Genomic DNA, 9,376 nt, shown 5'->3' on the forward strand with positions numbered 1-9,376 from the left:
AAACCTCTTAGGCAAAAAATGGAACTTCATAAGCTAATACATTAGAAAGGGGTTATGATTATAAATCAGAAATGCTTGTGACATTAAGAAATGAGGCATTTGTGAAATTTCTTTGAAATAGCCAGCTTCTCTAATGTGTCTTCAAAATATAAAGTGATTCACAAAGGCATGCATCACACCTATTTGTAGCAGCCCATTCATTACATAAACCAGGGCATACCTGTGTGGGCTCTGTGAGTGAAGGGAGGCTTCACTACTTTCTGTGAGCAGTAAGGACTGGTATCTTTCTGTGAGCAATAAGGACTGGATAAAGACTGCATATCCTTGTGTCGTGTCAGCACCAATACAATAAGGAGGGTTTTAATGTGAAGCAGGCAATCTTCCAGCCCCTTCTGGTCTTGGATGAAATAGTTGCACAGAGTATTGCACCAAAAATACACAATGGAGGCTGAAAAGTTCAACATATTTTAAGTCAATTAATCAAATTGCATTGATTCTTGATGCTTTCTCAGAGGCCTACGTGATTTCTTAGATTGCTCTGATAAACTATCATAAGGGGTCCACTTCCCCTCATTTAGCTCCCCCAGGGATTTCTTTTCCCCCATGTCATACACCCAGTCTAAATCAACCCCCAAGGCTATCCTTCCATCCCTTCTGCAGAGGGAACTTTTGTCAGACTCTGCAACAAACTCCTAGCTCTATCCAGAGTGTCCTCTGCTGCTAAGATTGGTGTCTTTCTCCTCAAAAGCCTGGATGGTGAATGGGGGTGCATTAGTCAGAATTCTCCAGAGAAATAGAAAAAATAAGATTTGCGTGTGTGTGCAAACATATCTATAAATAAATAAAAATATATTTATTTTAAGGAATTGACTCACATGATTTTGAAGGCAGGCAAGCCCAAAGTCTGCAAGTGGTGGGCCAGCAGAGAGCTGGTGCTACAGTGCAGGTCTGAAAGTTGCCAGAGTCCCTTTTATAGAGAAGCTTAAAAAGTATTTGTTGAATTAAATGTCTTAGGTAGAGACAAATTAAAGTGGTTAAGTAAATACTCTTAGATGAAATTTGTGCAAATTATGAATATAAAGAGGGTGAGATACAGAACTCTCCATGACCACTCAAGAATGGGACCCAAAGGCAAATGATAACTTATTCATTCATCAAGGGATAAACTTGAGTTATCAAATGGTTAATAGATAAAGATCCCACTCTGCCTTGGATTTAGCCATCGCAGTCCCTGTGTAAAACCCCACCGGCTTTCAGGCATGGAAAAAAATTTCACAAAGGCCTTGAAAGAAGGCATATGAAGACCAAAAGGATATTGAGCAGGGTTCCATACTTGAATAAAGGAAGAAACTCCCTTCAATGTTTACTAAGAAATAGTTAGAATATAGCATATCCTGTATAGATGAAATGTCCTAGCGAAAATGTTTAAATGTATTTAAAGAAGAGCTAGATTTTGTGGGGGGAGAGAAGGGAATAGGATAGGCTGGTGGGAGGAAGAATGAAAAGAAGAAAACTTGTTGGAAATTTTGGAGTAGATTGTGAGGAGGGGTGACTCACTTTAAAGATGTATCATTTGGAGGTAGACACGATTTTCAGAGCACAAAACAGATAAGGAAAGATGCATGCTGATTGTGTGGAGCCCAAGGGAAGGAGGGTTCTTGGAGTCTTACGTGGCTTTGTTTCTGAAAGGGAGACATGTGAAGCCTACTCCTGAGGCGGGAGGCTGGGGACATGACCATCAAGACCTATAATTGATAAACAACTAGGGGCTGGGTGCTGCACCTACATGCTGGGGAAATAGAAAATGAAGCAGACATGTGTCCCATCTTCTTCCACCTTTCAGTCTAGCTTGGAAATAAATCTCATACCTAGAGAAAATGGAGGATCTGTGGGATGTAGATGAGGTGGGAGCATGAATGCCTAGGGAGGGAAGAAGAAAGATTTTCAGTTCTTCAGCTCTTCCTCATGACCCTATCTCATGCCATGAGCAATTGTCTGGCATCTCCTGTGGGTTGGACCACTGCTGCATTTCTTACTTGCCAACATCACTTTGTCCCAAATGCCATTCCTTTGTTCCAGGGCCTCCTTGTCTTCCATCTGGGGAACTGGAGGTGAGAAGCATTATAATAGCCTCTCTGCCTTTATCTACAATCTCTCCAACCTGTGCTTTATGCTGATGTCAGGATGGGCATTGATGGATGCTTCTATCACTGTCGGGGCAGGGAGGGCCAGAACACTAGCATAAGATGTCAATATGTCTATCCATATGTCAGGTCCATACTCAATTCAAGCTTCTGGTTAACTGCTGATCTATTGGCAACTCCAGTTCCCAATAAGTTCCTCATCTCCTTCTGAAACCACCTCAGCGTGGACTTAATCGTCCACATCACTGTCAGCATTTTGGTTAAAACCATTCAACAAGTCTCCAGGAAGCTCCAAACTTTCCTTCATCTTCCTGTCTTCTTCTGAGCCCTCCAAACTCTTCCAACCTCTACCCATTACCCAGTTCCAAAGGTGCTTCCACACTTTCAAGTATCTTTATAGCAATGCCCCACTCCTGGTACCAAATTCCTGTATTAGTCTGTTTTCACACTGCTATGAAGACATACTTGAGACTTGGTAATTTATATAGAATAGAGGTTTAATTGACAAAAAAGCTAACAAAGTGAGCCCTGATTCAAAAATAACTGTCTACACGTGGCACATGAGGGACTTTATGATATTAAGAGATTAATTAAACAACAGTGGATGGGGAGGAAGAACAGACTTTTGAGCTCTTCCCAATATAGTAATGTGTTAGTTCTAAAAATTTTCTTAAGTTGTTTGCTTGGAACTCAGAGTATATTTTTCCATGCGAAAAATTCAGAACTATTTTATTTATGATATGGGCTAAAAAGACTTCTGTAATCTAGCTTGGAAACTTAATAATCATTAAACTTATTTTCAATGAGATATGACTGTTTAAATTCTGAAACCTGGAACCCTCTGTTGCCCTGCAAATGCTTTAGGAAAAGAAGAGTGTGTCTGATGGAGGATAAGATGGAAAGTGAATATGGATCCATATTCAGAAGACACGGTTGCATTACAGCAAAGGAACAGCTTTTCGCTGGCCATGCTAAGCATTTGACATTGATGTGGGAGAACATGGCATTCAGTATGACTCTGTCTGGATATATATAGTTTTGTAAATTGGGTGTTCTTAAGTTGAGACTGCATGTTTCATTCCAAAATCAATCTTAGTTTTCCCACTTGCATTAGCATGTTGTATTAGTCCGTCTTCACACTGCTAGAAAGACATACCTGAGACTGGGTAATTTATAAAGAAAAGAGGTTTAATTGACTCACAGTTCTGCATGGCTGGGGAGGCCTCAGGAAACTTATAATCATGGCAAAAGGGGAAGAGGTATGTCTTATGTGGTGACGGGAGAGACAGCGTGCAAGAGAAGGGAAAACTGCGTTATAAAACCATAAATTTTATAGAACCCACTATCCCAAGAACAGCATGAGGGAACCACCCTCATGATCCAATCACCTTCCACGGGGTCCCTCCCTCAACACATGAGGATTTGGGGGATTACAATTCAAGATGAGATTTGGGTGGGGGAACAGCCAAACCATGCTTAAATTCAGTTTATCTGGGAATTTTGAATGATTCCAACTCCTTAGTATAGACATTTACAGGCTTTTGGGCATTATGAAATCGTACTATTTTTAATTTGATTTCACCACTTCTCCTCTGTCTTATAAAAAGCTGACATCGAGCACATATGTACTTATAATTTTTAAGGTGAATCAAAAGTAAACCTGTTCTGAGTATTTGGATATAGTTTTGCAATAGCTCTTGAGGTTACTAGGGTGGCAAAATCAAGTTTGAGAATTATAATGCTAGATTTATGGGTGAAATGGATTACACTAATTAGTCTGACATTTAGTCACCTTGCTTTAAAAAAGCAAGGCAGTATTCTGGCAGTGATATTGAACTCCAGATTTCTTTCCATATACTCACTTATGAAATTTACTTCAACATGGCATACCAGAACTGACTACTAATTTCTTTCCCCAGAATAATTTAAATTCTTTACGTCTCATTGTATTTAGTACTTGTCAGAGCTCCTGGAAGGACAGATAAAAGATAAATGCAGACAATTATTCATTGCTCAGCTTAGGTTCATTTCAGCCGGTCATTCTCTTGACCTTACCCTGGACGTCCTTATTCCCCAGAACCACTCTTCCTAATTCAGAGGAATGTGCATGGCTCCTAATTTCTGGAGCTAACACCCACTACCACCAGTTTTGAACTCCATGCTCTTTTTTATTTTCCAGATGGAGTCTTGCTCTGTCACCCATGCTGGAGGACAGTGGCGCCATCTCTGCTCACTGAAACCTCCTCCTCCTGGGTTCAAGCAATTCTCTTACCTCAGCCCCCCAAGTAGTTGGGATTATAAGCGTGTGCTACCACACCTGGCTCAATTTTGTATTTTGTATTTTTAGTAGAGATGTTGGCCAGGCTGGTCTCCAACTCCTGACCTCAAGTGATCCACCCACCTCGGCCCTCCCAAAGTGCTGGGATTACAGGAGTGAGCCACCGTGCCTGGCCAGAAGGCTGTGTTCTCTTAGCTCTTCAAGGATGCTCTATTGTTATTCTCCTTCTCCCTATATCTCTACTGGAGATTTTCTCTTGTGGGTAAAATATGCTTAAGTTTACCATATCTTAAGCAAAAGAAAACACACAAACAACAACAAAAAAATCACTCCTCTCTATACTAATACTTTGCCTCTTGGTCTCTTATTATCTGTCTCCACCAGGCCCTGTCTCTGGGGTCAAGGGTAAGAGCTCACATAGAGGCACACCGTATATCTGCATATTTGAAAGTTGTATATCAAGTTAACAAGCCATTAAATAAAAGGTGTTCTATTGTCCTACCTAGAAGGTCAGGTTAAATTGAAAAAGCTCAGACTCCTTGGAGTCCTGGGGTAGAAGTCAGCTTACTGGGGGAGTGGGTGTCAGGCTCTCTGCTCATAGCTTGACTTTCTTCTCCCTCCCTCCTCTGCCCCATCTCCCACCATGAGAGACACGGAGTGCATATGAGTGGGTACTCCGGCCCACACATCCGAGAACAGCCCTCACCCCTGCCCCATCCTGCAGACAGCTGCCCCTGGGCCATCTCATAGGCCATCCCATAACACAGTCCACTCTCTATTTGACAGGCCCAGGGAGAGGGGCTTAGTCATGAGCATGAGGACATTTTGCCAGGGACTTTGGCAGCACGAGCAATCAAAATGCAGTCTGGCAGCAGGGTGTGGCCTCCAGGTGGGTGTGCTCCTTTGGTCCTGAGCCCAAGGACTTCTTGCTCCCGGGAGGGTGTGGCTGGAGGAGGGTTGGAGCAAAGCCAGGAAGGCACAGGCCTAGAGAAGGCCTCCTGCCTGATCTAAGGGTGCAAGGCTCTGGCCTCTCTTCCCACTCCCTCACCTCGGGCCTCCCTGGAGCCAATCAGCTTCTGCCCTCAGCACTCCAAAGTGATAGCTCTGCTGAGGATCAAGATTCACTTTATATTCTCCAATCCAATGGGCACTCTTAGCCTGTACCTTTTTGTTTTTTTCTTTGCCTGCTGCTTATTGTATCTTTGTATTTTGCATGGGTTTTAATTAAGTTTCCTATAATGAATGATCACCTATATTGGAATGAATCCAAAAACTGCATCTAGACTCAGATCAGTTTTCTGAAGCCAGGGCTGTAAGAACTACAAATTCAACTGAACCCCTGAAGTTCTCCTCCCTTTCTTTGACTTCCCCATCTCAGGAAATAGCCACCTATCACTTAGAATTACAGGCCAGATATCCAAGTGTCACTCACCATTCCTCCTTCTCCCCCATTCTTCACATTTAATTAATAACTGTATCTTGGTGATTCTAATACCCAAATATTTCTAGATTCTTTCCCTTTCTTTCCATTCCCTTCAGTGTGATCTTAGTTTAGACCTTTAATTGCATTTATTTAAAGTAGCTGAATAGGCTCATAAGAATTCACTGCTCCAACTAATTTTCCACTCTGTTGCAAAAACTGATTTTCTTGCAGTGCAAATATGAGCGTGCCATTCCCCTGCTTTTAATCCTTCATTTTCTCCTTCAGGTTGTGCAGGATAAAATTCAGAACTTGTCTATTGCTGCCTTTTCACCCATGGCCACTCTATCCCAGGGCTAAAACACACACTTATACCATGTTGTGGGGTTTTTCCCCACATGTCATTTGTTTTTCTGAAGGTCCTTCCCCTGGTATCCGGCTACCTCATCCTGATTTCACAGGATCAGAGCACATTCCTCATCTCCGAAAGGGTGGCCTGATGCCCCAGGCCCTACTGAAATGAGCTTTGTCAATGTTTACATAATACCATATGTGTATTTCATCAGAGCACTTGTCACAGAATATTTGAATAGTGGGTTAAACTGCATGCTTCTCTCACTGGACCATGAGCTCCAAGAGGGCAGGGAACTCATATTTCATTTCCTTTCCTTCAGCATTTAGCAGGATGCCTGGCAATTAGCAGATGTTCAATATAATTGTGTGAGAAGGGCTGGGGAAGGTGCTGGGACACATCATCACGGGCGACCGAACCGGTTCCCTGTGGCACTCACTGTTTCGGGGAATTGGACAGGTGGTTCCAATGCAGGCGGAGTGCCATTGATGCTGAGAGAGAAGGGAGGAAATGTGCCTCTGGGGGTTGTCTGTTACTATTTTTAGGGTCATTAAAAGTGATAAAGCCCTCTCTGTAAAAGTGTACACATATATTTTTTTTTCATAAAATTCTCCTAAAACATCCTTGGGTTTCCTAAGTAGTACAGCCCTTAGGCCTGGGCAGAATGACCTCTGCTTTAGAGCATTGCATTTATTTAAAGTAGCTGAATAGGCTCTGGTCCTCATCCAGCTGTGCATACATTTAAGATGAACTTTAAGGGTGAATAAAATGTTGGAAGTTGTAAAGAAGTTGGAAGTTGAAAGATCAGCCAACAAAATCATAGCGATGGAAAAGCTGGCTGGAGCAAGTGACCCATTTGGAAAGGTAGACTGGGGGCTTTACTGCAGAAGGTCTTGACTCTCAGGGTTAGGAATTTCACAATGATTTGGAAGGATAATGGGAATTCCTAAAACGTTTTTGAGCAATGATATAACTGGAATGTGCTCTGAAAGGATGAATTTGGCAGATTATACAGGGGGTTGCAGGGGAAGTGAAGAAGGTGGAGAAATAGTTGGGAGGCTACTGTAGTACTTGAGGGAAGAGGTAATAAGAACTGGACAAAGTGGGTGGGATGGGAATGGAAGAGATGAATATAATACAAAAGGTATGATTTAGATGTCATGTGATTCAGCAAGATTTCAGGGAGAAGGCAACAAAGATTACTCTGATTTACCAGACTGGAGTTGGGGGAACTGGCCACGCCATGAACAAAAGAGGGAAGCTGGAGGAAGAATTTGAGGGGGAAGATTATAAACTCAGATCTAGACATGTTAAGTACAAGGAGCTGGCTGGACATTTAAGTATCTTGCTCCTTAAAGTCTAAAGATGTCTTAGGTTACTTGTGAAGGGTTACTTTCCAGAGGGATCCTGGGGGTTCCCCAGAGCACCCACAAATGTAAGTCTCTAGGAGGCTGCACATTTCCCACATTTAGACTCTAGCTAGGTAAGCTTTTCATAGCACTTCCATCAGCCTGGGTCAACTCACTTGGGACTGACCTTATATCTGTTTGAATTCAGCTGTCTTTTGTTTTAAATTTTACTTTTAAATTGTTTTATTACCAATTTTAGCTCCCCCAAATTAGCATCACACTTTCTCCTTGTGTTAGTTCCAACCTGGATCCTGTAGGGGTGGACATGGGAGGGTGATGGGAGGACAGGGCATGGATCTGGGACACACTTGGAGTTTTAATTTAGTATCCCATGAAACTTCTTGTTTAAAATATCCGATTTGCTAAAATTTGCTTTTCAAAAATGTTGGCCTTTTACTAAATTTCCCTTTTCAACATTTTAAACATCTGCTTTAGTTTTAAAATGGCTGTCTTTTTTCTTTTTTTAAAAACATCTTTTACGTTTGTCCAAACTTCCCTATCCCTCAAAACAGAGGCTTCCGTTGGGCAAATTATTTTGATGTGAAATCTCTGAACAATCTCATTGGCAAGAGATCTGGAATGATGTCTGAACACAGGTAACAGTGACCTGGCATGGATGTAAATCAAAGAATATTATGAAAAACCCCATGTAATACCAGGACATATGAAGAAATATGAAGATGAGAGGCAATCATTCCTTTAGATTCTGCATTAGTCAGATTATGGTCTGAGTTATAGAGTACTATGTTCAGTGTTGGTCACCACTGTTCAAAGAGATGTGAAGAAATTAGAGTGATTGCAGAAACAAGCAACCAAGATGATTAAAGGGTTGGATAATAGGTTCCAGGATGAAAGATAAAAAGGTTTGTTGCTGTTTCCAGAAGAGAAGACTAAAGTAGAGCGTGATTCTGCAAGGTTTTTATAAGACATGGTTAACAGAAACAACATATGATGGAGAAAGATTGCGAGCAAAGCTAAAAGAAGAGAAAATGCCTCGTTTTGGATAAGTCAGGCCAGAATCAACCTTTTACCCTTTCCTATATCGTTACTAATTAATCACAACATTTTTTCCTGCAGGGCTTGGGCCAGCCATATAAAATCCCCCAAATGGAACTCCAGGCAGCCTCTCCCAGTTCTTTGAAATTTTTCCTTAGAAAGATAGCTGTTTTCTCCTCTATTTTGGGCATCGAATGTTTTGAGAGCTTGAGGCTTTACCAATGGATTTCTCAAAGATCTTTCTAGCACCATGATTCTACCAAATAGTTTGATTAAATGAGTTTCACAAGGAATGGACTTAATCTGTAGATGATAATGGATCTAGGCCCTTTGACGAAACTGGGACATCTCTGGAATGCTTTTAGTGAAGGGATTGGAGACTTGGCTACTCTCTTAACACAGAAAGTTTAATTGTCTTCTCAAAGAAGCTCTTCACAGACAGCCTAGAAAGCCTCATAACGCTGGAAAAAAAGAAATATTTGGATGGAGCCAGAAGTAAGGAAAGAATTTCTACCAGGATCTCCTGTGTAGAATCTACTATTTGGCCCTGGAGAGGAAAACTGGGCTCTAGGAGGAACCTGAGCACTGATTGGCCGAGGAAGGCATTGAGATGCCAGAATGAAGCTAGTTGAAGTCTCCGCTTTTTCTGTAGCTCTTTATGTGTTGTTATGAAAAAGCCTGATGAACAGTGGTTTTCTGACACGAAGTTTGTGGGAGGTAAACAGTGATAAATGGCAGTTCAAGAAGCTGAAGGGCAGAAATCAATACTTGCTGTTA

This window comes from Pan troglodytes, chromosome 10 (genome assembly GCF_028858775.2).
Source record: "Pan troglodytes isolate AG18354 chromosome 10, NHGRI_mPanTro3-v2.0_pri, whole genome shotgun sequence".
NCBI lineage: Eukaryota > Metazoa > Chordata > Mammalia > Primates > Hominidae > Pan > Pan troglodytes.